At 43.7% G+C, this 9,879-nt stretch overlaps 1 long non-coding RNA gene across 1 annotated transcript in view; it reads right to left on the bottom strand.

Annotated features, from left to right (window-relative positions):
• Nucleotides 1-1,236: 1,236 nt before the first annotated feature.
• LOC115273801 overlaps nucleotides 1,237-9,879 on the bottom strand; it is a 15,696-nt gene continuing 7,053 nt past the window's right edge. The window contains exon 3 of the long non-coding RNA XR_003900957.1: nucleotides 1,237-1,895. This is a non-coding gene — a long non-coding RNA (uncharacterized LOC115273801). The remainder of the gene's footprint in view (nucleotides 1,896-9,879) is intronic.

Consider the following 9,879-nt stretch of genomic DNA (forward strand, 5'->3'; position numbering starts at 1 on the left):
TTGCTGCTCCTGGGGGGGGGGGGGGGGGAGAAGTGTGGCTGGGGCGATGCTGACTGGAACAGAAAGTCATCTAATCAGGAAGAGGAACCAGACAGGAAATGCTGCAGAGATGATGCTCACAGGAACAGAAAGCAAAAGAAACACGTCCCTTCTCAATCCCTCAGCCTTGCTGGTCTCCCTCTAGGGCTCTGTCTTGGCCGAGCCTAACCGACAGCAGCTGGCAGAGCAGAAATACGGTTTGCAGAGTCCCAGTCCCTGCATCCCAGAGCAGAGAGGGTGGGTTTTGAGGTGGGAGATATGTGTTTACCAACTGGCACACTGAGCTTTTACTCCAGTTGAAGCCTGGACCTAACACTCACCAGCTATCAATCAATTTGCAGAGAACGATCTGGAAGCCAGGCCCCCAGTCCCCTCTGACAGCCCATCACTGGACATCCTTTAGGTGCTATGTATGCCAATTGCTGGACACGGGACACTTTAGTCTGGGAGGTAATTGCATGGTCTCTGTCCACTAGGAGCTCACCTGCAGGGGTAAAATTTATTCCAAACATTTATCAGGTTGACACCCAAGAGACTGGGACACTCTTTTCTCCCAAAGCAGCTGTAGGCATGTGGCACCTGCACAATACATTGCTCATCTTGTGGGAAATGATACCTCAAGCATCTCCTGCCACATCTGCCTCTACCTTAACTACTTTTCCTGAAATGGAAAGAAGGGTTTAAAGACTGCTTTAAAAAGACAAGGGATCAAAGGTCCTTGGACACCCTTTCCTGCACCGAAATGACAGTTGGTTTTTCCTTATTCTTCACTTACATAACAAAGAAAGTCACTTGGGAAGGATCTACTCTAATCCCAGGGTCCTGTGAGGCAGAGATACACTCTCAACAGGCCTTGCAGACATACATGAGCATCGGGCAGAGGAGTGAGCTCTATGGTCAAGGGCTTGGGGACCCAGAATTTATATGCTATTGATTAAATGCAGTGGTTGCACAATAGGGCCTTTATGAATCTGTAGGGAATCACCTCTGTTCTCTCCACTCAAGGTGGGCAGCCTCATCCCTTCTGCCTGAGTGATCTGTAGTGCTACTCACCTGAGAAATTACTTCTCTGTGTTTAGCTCCATGAGAGGCAAGATCAGCCATAACATTCCTGGCACTCAGCCATGACATTGACCTTCAAAAGACCTGAAACGGCTGTTTTCCTGGCTGTTGTGAACTTCAGAATTTGAGAATAGGTATTTCCTGAAGACATTTAATATCCAATAAGCAAAAACGCTGGAAGCGTTGCCTCGGTCTTATTTTTCCCAGTCTCTGGTTGGCCTTTCTGCACAACTGCCCTTCTCACCCGGGGAAATGGAATCCAAGGCTCATTTTCCCATTTGAGCTTTCCTGCTCACCCATGCCAGGAGGTGGAGTGGACACATGGTGTATGAAGGAGTTATGAAGGAAAGTTCTGAAAGAGAACTGGCCAAAGAATCCAGGATCTCAAGAAATTGCTCTGCTGGGATACACCAAGCCTCCTGGCCCTGGGACTCACGCTTCTCTAATTGTCAGAATGAAATCCTCAACAAATGAAATGGACATTTAATAGTTGCTTGCTTCAACATCTTACCCCTCCAGTCAGCCCACACTGACTGGGCTGGTATTTGTCTTCCTTGTAGAATGGATGCTGTCCAGAGAACTCAAAGCACTTCATTTATTTTCATTAAATTTCCTGGTATCAGTGACAGACGATCGGCTCATGGGTGTGGGGGATGACAAGTGGCTGAGTGTACATCTGATCACAAAGAAAGCTTCATCTTGTAAAGGTGCAGAAGTGTGAGCTGTAACAGTCCCTGCCATCTGAGAAATATGCTGTCGCAGGGCTCATCAGGGGAGACAAGCCAAAGCCAGACCTACAAATTCAAGGGAATTCAATTAAAAGTGAGGTTTTTCAGAAGGGGAAGTCTGAATAGATCAGATATATTTGAAGCAATCTCTATAATTAACCATCATCCATGTGGTAAAGAGGGAATGACAAAATACAGGTAATTCAGAACATTTGTTCAAGCACTTGGGTTGAACTTCCTTCTCTACCGCCTTATAACAAAACTCTCTAGTTCAGAATCTCCTAATTTGAGTTGTACTTTTTCGTCCTCTGGGAGGGCTGGCAGAGAGGTCTCAGAAGAACTGAGAGAGCACACACAGCATGTCCTGATGTGCCATCTTTGCGTCCAAGTGTCAAAGTTGTCAAGAGAAATGCTCTCCATCCTGTGAAGCTTGGGGGAATTGCTGTTTCCTGGAAAGCCTGCTGTCCTGAGAGAAAGTCAGAGGCTGGACCAACTTACTTTGAAGGCAGTTCAGCATCGGCCCCTCACGTGCACGCGCTCCATTCCAAGGGTTCTCCCGTGAAGCCCGGGAAGGGAAGCAGCAACCTGGCCATACATGGGAGGGAATGGGGGTGACCTTATGGGTCAACCCCCATATCTAGTGGTCCTACCATTACTGCTGTGGAGTCTATAGGCTGCCTCTGGCACCCACAGCAACTGGCCAGTGGGACAGTGTGGGGAGGGGAGGATGGGTCTCACCGAGCTGGACCAGCACCACCAAGACTGAGGTCCTCCGTGGTCATGAGCTCCGTCTCTCAGGATATGCCTTGAGGTGAGAAGCTCTGACCCCACAGTATGCTATTTCCAGTAACATGTTGGGATGCCGAGGAAAGACTATTTTCTGTTCTCTCTAAATGTGCTGTTACATCATTGTCTGATCCAGAAGTGATCAAAGAAAAGGTGGCAAAAGCAGCAGAAAACAATTATTTTAGAATTGGGTCAAGCAATCAATTAACAATGACTCTTTAATAAAATTACTGTGAGACTCCACTTATATGACAACCTGGAGAAGGCAAAGCCGCAGGGAAAGGAAACATCAGTGCTTGCCAGGGGCTGGGATTTGCGGGGGGCAAGGGGTGGGGAGGCTGGGGGAGGAGTTCCCCACAAAGGGGTAGCACATAGGGATATTTTGGGGTGAGGGGCTGTTCTATATCTTGAGTGTGGGGGTAGTTACAGAAGTGTAGGCAAATTCATAGAACTGAATATTGCAAAGGATTTTACTGTATGTAAAATATGCCATATGTGTACTTTTTCTTTTCATTAAATGACTCAGTAAAATGTGTTGACTATCTGACTCTACTGCATATCATGCCTGTTTCTACTTCCTTTGTATCAGAGACAGCTAACATAGTCTTGTGGGAGGAAAGAAAAAAGCTTCAGCATCCAAAGTCCAGTGGTGAGCCTGGGCCCCAGGGCCTGATTGGGAGGGGGACATGGGTTTGATGGCAAATCTGTTGCCTCCCTGTAGCCTGTCAGCCTACAGATGGCAGGGACCATTTCATGGCTCTCAGCAGGTGCTCAATAACAGTTGTGAAATAGAAGATAGGGATGGGGGTCACCAACCACACCAGCTCCAGAGTCCTCTTCCCTCTCCCTCTCACACTCCCTTCTTCCTCCCTCTCTCTCCTATTTCCCATCCCTTCTCACTCTTTCCCCATCCCACCCCCACCAGTGTCTAAGGATTTCCAGTGTCTCACAGCTAAAAGATCATGGGCCAAGGTGAGATCATCGTGGTTCTTACAGGAAAATGGATCCAGAGGTGTTCCTTCCCAGCCCTTCAAGTCCCTAGGAAGACTCCCAAGGTGGGACATCAGAACTCACTAGGGAAGTGACTACAGGACTCTCCAAGCACATGGAGCATCGCATGCTCAGGACTGTAAGATGAGAATGTTGTCACCATGTTGGGGCCAGCAGGGACCCAGCATGGTGAGGCTGTGTGTAGTATGGGGTATCTGCTGAGCCCACTCGGGCCAAGTTACAAACCACCCAATGAGGGGTTAGACTTAGGACTCAGTGGGAAATACAACTGTCTGTAATCTTCAGTTTCTATGTCTGGTACCCTCCTTAGTGATGAACTCTGGAAGGATGAGACCACATTCTTCCATTCACTGCTGGTTCCCTTACTTCAGCACGTGGCATGTTTCATGGTTATTACACTGAGTTGGTGTGTATGTTGGGGTTCGGGGCTGAGGGTAGCAATGACTAACATTCTAAAAAGAACCACAAGAGACTCTTGAATACAGAGAACTAAGGATGGATAGGGGCGGGGAGAGGGAAAATAGGTGATGAGCAGTGAGGAGGGCACTTGCTGGGCTGGGCACAGGGTGGTGTATAAGCCAATTTGACAATAAAATATATTAAAAATTAAAAAGACTCCTCAGGCTACTGCTTGGAAACAGACTGAGGGACCAAAGTGGAAGACATGAGAAAAATTGGGGAGCCTTGGCTGGGGCAGCCTCTGTGAGGAGAGAAAGACCAGGTAAATGTCCATCCCTTTGTTATCAACAGGATTGGATGGATGGACGTCCAATGTTACAGAAAACAAAGCTGCAGATAAAAGATCATTGCCTTCTAAAACTGTTCTGGCTGAAATCCCTGCACCTCTTAGTATTTGGGAGGAAAAGAAAAGTCAAGGTTTGTGTTGATCGACCTTCCTCGCTTCAGCATGAACAGATTGGAAGTGCTACCCCAAACCCCAAATCCCAAACCCCAGAGGTGAGTGTTGCTACCAGGCTCCTAAATGTGTTATTTCTTGTTCTAGTAAAAACCTAGAGCAAAGCAAAGGGAAGCCTTATAACCAGAGGCTCATAGACATTCCAGATGCAACAGATGCTCATGTGTGTCTGTGGGACATGGAAGAAGGGAGATAGTTGGGTTTCTGGAAAGTCTAGAAATGGTGAACTGAAGCCAGATGGCCCAACCTGAGGCACTGTCATGGCACACGAGCATGAAATCTGATTTTGGAAGGAGAAGATTTGGCAGAGGTTTGTGTGAGATCCAGGATACTCCAGAGGTGTGTCCTGGAGTGCCTTGGTGCAAGGTCTTCCCTCAACCCCAGCTCAGATACTCGGCACCCTATGTGTATGGGCCACAGTCAAATGACAAAGTGAGCCCACCAGTCCTTCCTCCTCTTTTCCTCAGTCCTCAGCAGGCTTATGTTTGCTCATGCCTCAAAGCCTGCTTCCTTGCCTTTCTTCTCTCCCTTCTACACTCTCTCTCCACTGCTCCATCTAGGGACAGGATCACAACCAGGCCCATGGATTCTGCAAGTACAGGACCAGCTAAAGCATCCTGGTCACTGTGGTGGGTTCAGTGAATTAAGATCATCTCCCAGAGAGGACACTTACACCATCATGGGCTGGTTCAGCAAGTCTGAGGTCTATAGGGTAACATTAATTGAAGCAAGACCACAAGTAGCGTCCTCCACAGTCACGGTCAGAAGCTATCACCCACAGATGGAATTTCCTCTCTGTCTATCTCTCCCTCTCCCACTCTCCCTCTCTTTCAGAAATCTCAGTCCTGGTTTTAAAGCCTTCCAATGGGTCCAGTCAAGCCCTACCCAAATTATCCAAGATACATCCTTTACTTAAAGTCAACTGATGAAGGTTTCTAATCACAGCAGCAAAATACTTTTACAGCAATACCTAGGGTAGCATTTGACTTCTAAGTTGGGGACTATCACCTCACCATCAAACACCCATCACAGAAGCCTGGCTCACCATGCAGAGTTTCCAGGCCTGTCAAGCTGCTACTCATTCTGTTCCAACCTGGAAAAGAGTCACACTAAGAGGCATGGCTTCTCTGCCCGCCATTGGATGGCATTCTTCGAGGCTGGGCTGTGATGCTGGGCAGGGGAAGCTGGTGGTGTGCAGGTACTGCTCTTCAAGCATGGGGAAGAGCAGTAATGCTGTAATTCCAGGGACTTGGCAACAAGCTTAATTTGGTTCCCCATGGGATAATGAGAAATCTTGGTCTGTTGTGATAACTACTGAAATGCCCTAAACTGACTAGTCCTCTTCCAAGATCCAATCTGAACTATAAAACTATCCCACATGATGAGAACTTTTGACCCTAGAAATGGTGAGCTATGTCACCCAGCACATTCCCCTGAGTGAGCTTCATAAACTAGTATTTTAGATACTACACAGACCAGATGGTCAGCCCAGAAATTCACCCTGAGTTCTCATGCCTGAGAACATGGGGTAGAGGGGGGAAATCTAGACTCACTGGGCCTGAAGGTGGCAGTTATGTTGGTATGAAAGGATGCAGATGGTGCTCACATCATAAAGAATGTAAAACACAACCTGAGAAAATAATTTGTAACATATGTGACAAAGAATTGGTAACACATGAAAAATGCTCTTTCAAATTAAGAAAATAGACTCATGTCTTTTTAGGACGCTTTGATTTTTACAATGGCAAATAATATGAACATACAATTAACATCAACAAAAAGAAAATTAAGTGGCCACTGTACATACCAACAGATGTTCAACTGTACTAGAAATTAAGATTTCAAATGAAGTCATCATTGAGCTGTCATTTGAGATACCTTGGACTGATAAAGTTTTACAGAGCTTCTGGCACCCTAATGAATGGAGAAATTGATACTTTTTCTACTGTAGGGATGTTACCGATGAATCTCTCTCTGGGTCAGTATTTGTCAAAGGTCTTTATGATTTTCACATGCTCCGACTTATCTCTAGATTGCTTGCAGAGATAGCCCAACATCTCCTCTTGTCACACGTGCCCTGTAGCCATATGGTCCGCCATTCTCCTTCAGTTACCTGGCCTCACCTAGAGACTTGTTTAATGAACAGAACGCTGCAGAAGTGAATCACACAGCTTCAGAGACTACACCTCAAGAGGTCTGGCAACTTCCATTTTTGCCTTCTTGGAACCCTGAGCCACCAGGTAAGGATGGCTGGCTAAACAGCTAAAAAGATCACTTAGAGAGAGAGGCTCTGGCTGATAGACAATGGCAACCATGAGACATGTTCTATCTCCAGCCACCCCCTTGGCTGCAGCCAGATGAGCGATCTTGGCCAATACCTTGTGGGGCGGAGGAAGCGCTGGGCTGAGTCCAGCCAAACCACACAATCGTGAGAAGTGATAAACAGTTGCTGTTTTAAGGTATTATGTTTTAGGATAGTTTGTTATATAACCATAGATACCTGACATATATGTTTAGAATTCTATGGGAATAAACAAATGCCCCCAAAGGTACAGGAACACTTATGATAGTACTGCAACAATGAAAACAGAAAGGATTTTTACAGCACTGAAATAATGCCTATAGAGAAATGATGAATAAATTAGGGTGTCTCCATTACAGTGAAATGCAATGCAGCTATTAAATATGAAAACGCAGCCCTTATTTATCGACATAGAAATAGAAGTACAATACATTAAGTGAAAAAAGCAGGTTACAGGAAAGTGTGAATAGCTTAGTGGTGGAATGTGCAGGCTCTAGATAGCAGACTGAGTGTGAATAGTGGTCTCCATCATCAGTGTGCTGTGTGACCTTGAGGAAGGCACTGTATCTTTCTGAGCCCTTAGTTTTTTCATCTGGAAAATGAAGAATTATCAGAGTACCTATCTGAGATTCATGAGAATTAAATGAGGTAATTAAGTAAATAGCTTATTAATAGTATGTGTAAATTTTTTTTCAAAATTCAGTACCTATTTATTCCAACATAATGGTACCTTACTGTGATTTTAATTTTTTTTTAGAAGTAAAACTGCCTTTAATTGAAGGCAACATGATCTCACTAGTAAATGATCCCAGAGAGTCTACAAATAAACTACTAGAACTAATAAGTGAGTTTAGCAAAGTGGAGGATACAACATCAGTTTAGAAACTCAATTGCAGGGGCGCCTGGGTGGCTCAGTCGGTTAGGCCTCTGACTTCGGCTCAGGTCAGATGTCACGTTTGTGGGTTCGAGCCCCATGTCGGGCTCTGTGCTGACAGCTAGCTCAGAGCCTGGAGCCTGTTTCCGGTTCTGTGTCTCCTCTCTCTGCGCCTCCCCCTCTCATGCTCTGTCTCTCTCTGTATCAAAAATAAATAAAACATTAAAAAAAAAAAAACAAAACTCAATTGCAGGGGCGCCTGGATCGTGATTTTAATTTTTAAAATAATTATTAAACTATAATTAACATGCAGTATTATATTAGTAGCTTCAGGTATACAATACAATGAGTCAATAATTCTATACATTTCTCAGTGTTCATCAGAATATAGTATATGTAAATTTAACTCATCATAGGAGCTCAATTAGTAGTAGCTTCTATTATGATTATGATCCCATTATTAAAATATGATTATTAATAGAATAATATTAATATCAGTCTATTTTTATTCATCCTATAAAATGTATTATATTAATATTAATAAAAATAGGAAACCACATTTTAATAAAATATGTATATGTACACATAATCGATGTTAATATAAATATAAACATATATTTGTATGTTTATGTTTATAAATATATTTATATTTACATAAATATATAGAAATATATATGGAGATCGATTTAGCAGATATTTCACTTTTTCCTCTATTCTCTTCTACTTTCAGAATTTTTACGGTGGGCTATATATTTTATTTTTTATAGTAATTTCTAAATTTTAAAAAACAGGGGCACCTGGCTGACTCAGTCAGTTAGGCGTCCCGCTCTTCATTTCAGCTCAGATCATGATCTCGTGGTTGTGGGATCAAGTCCTGTGCCAGCTCCATGCTGAGCCTGGAGTCTGCTTGGGATTCTCCCTTTCCTTCTCTCTTTCTCACTGCCCTTTCCCCTCTCTCTTTCACTCTCTTGCTCTCTCTCTCTCACTCGTGCACTCTCTCTCACTCTCTTTCTAAAAAATACAAAGCATTCTGATTTCCACACTTCTTAATAATTTAATTTAGCTATGTCATGATGAGTTTCCCTACTGTATATAAGTGTGGGTGTCTGTGTTCCTTGCATATAATCCCAAATTTGGGGGCCCCCCACATTGATAATAAGCCCCAGAATTGTTGATTTAAACATACTACTTACTAAAGCATTGAATGAATCTGTACCTTCTAGTACAATTCATATTAGAACAGCTTGTCTCCCCTAAATCTGGTAATAAATTGCTAATGGAAATGTGACATATCATTTTAAAAAATCATTGAGTTATTTGTGATGTATAGAATCTAAGTATACAAAATCAGTTTTTCCCTTAAGAAAGAACTTCTACTTTATTATATATTAAGAAACTTCTAGTATTAGCACTACAAGATCCCTTAAAGTCTGGGATCTTTCTGGACAAGCCCAGACTCATTTTCAGCACTACAACAGGGATCATTAGAAATCTCAGCTAATTCTTCCCAAGCTAATACACAGGATGCGCAGTTCTAGAGATGAAGCAGAGATAATGAAGGACCAGGTGCATAGGGGACTCACACCATGGAATATTTAGGAGAGGAACATTATCTTTAAAAGCCCACCATAGTTGTCTGTGGTCAAATACATACATCTTTTTTTGTGGCTATTTTAAGGCATTTTAAAATATTGAGATTTCCTACAGTTGATACAGTAAAGAAGTATTTTTGGGCAAAATTTCCTCAAGTCATGGGGCACCTGGCTGGCTCAGTCATTGGAACATGTGACTCTTGATCTCCGGGTTGTGAGTTCAAGCCCTAGAACTAGACAGCAACATGCAGAAGGATGAAACTAGACCACTTTCTTACACCATACACAAAAATTAACTCAAAATGGCTGAAGGACCTGAATGTGAGACAGGAAACCATCAAAACCCTTGAGGAGAAAGTAGGAAAAAACCTCCTAGACCTCCACCGCAGCAATCTCCTACTTGACACATCCCCAAAGGCAAGGGAAATGAAAGAAAAACTGAACTCTTGGGACTTCATCAAGATAAAAAGCTTCTGCACTGCAAAGGAAACAGTCAAGAAAACTAATAGGCAACTGACAGAACGGGAAAAGATAGTTGCAAATGACATATCAGATAAAGGGCTAATATC

This window comes from Suricata suricatta, chromosome 12 (assembly GCF_006229205.1).
Source record: "Suricata suricatta isolate VVHF042 chromosome 12, meerkat_22Aug2017_6uvM2_HiC, whole genome shotgun sequence".
Taxonomy (NCBI): Eukaryota; Metazoa; Chordata; class Mammalia; order Carnivora; family Herpestidae; genus Suricata; species Suricata suricatta.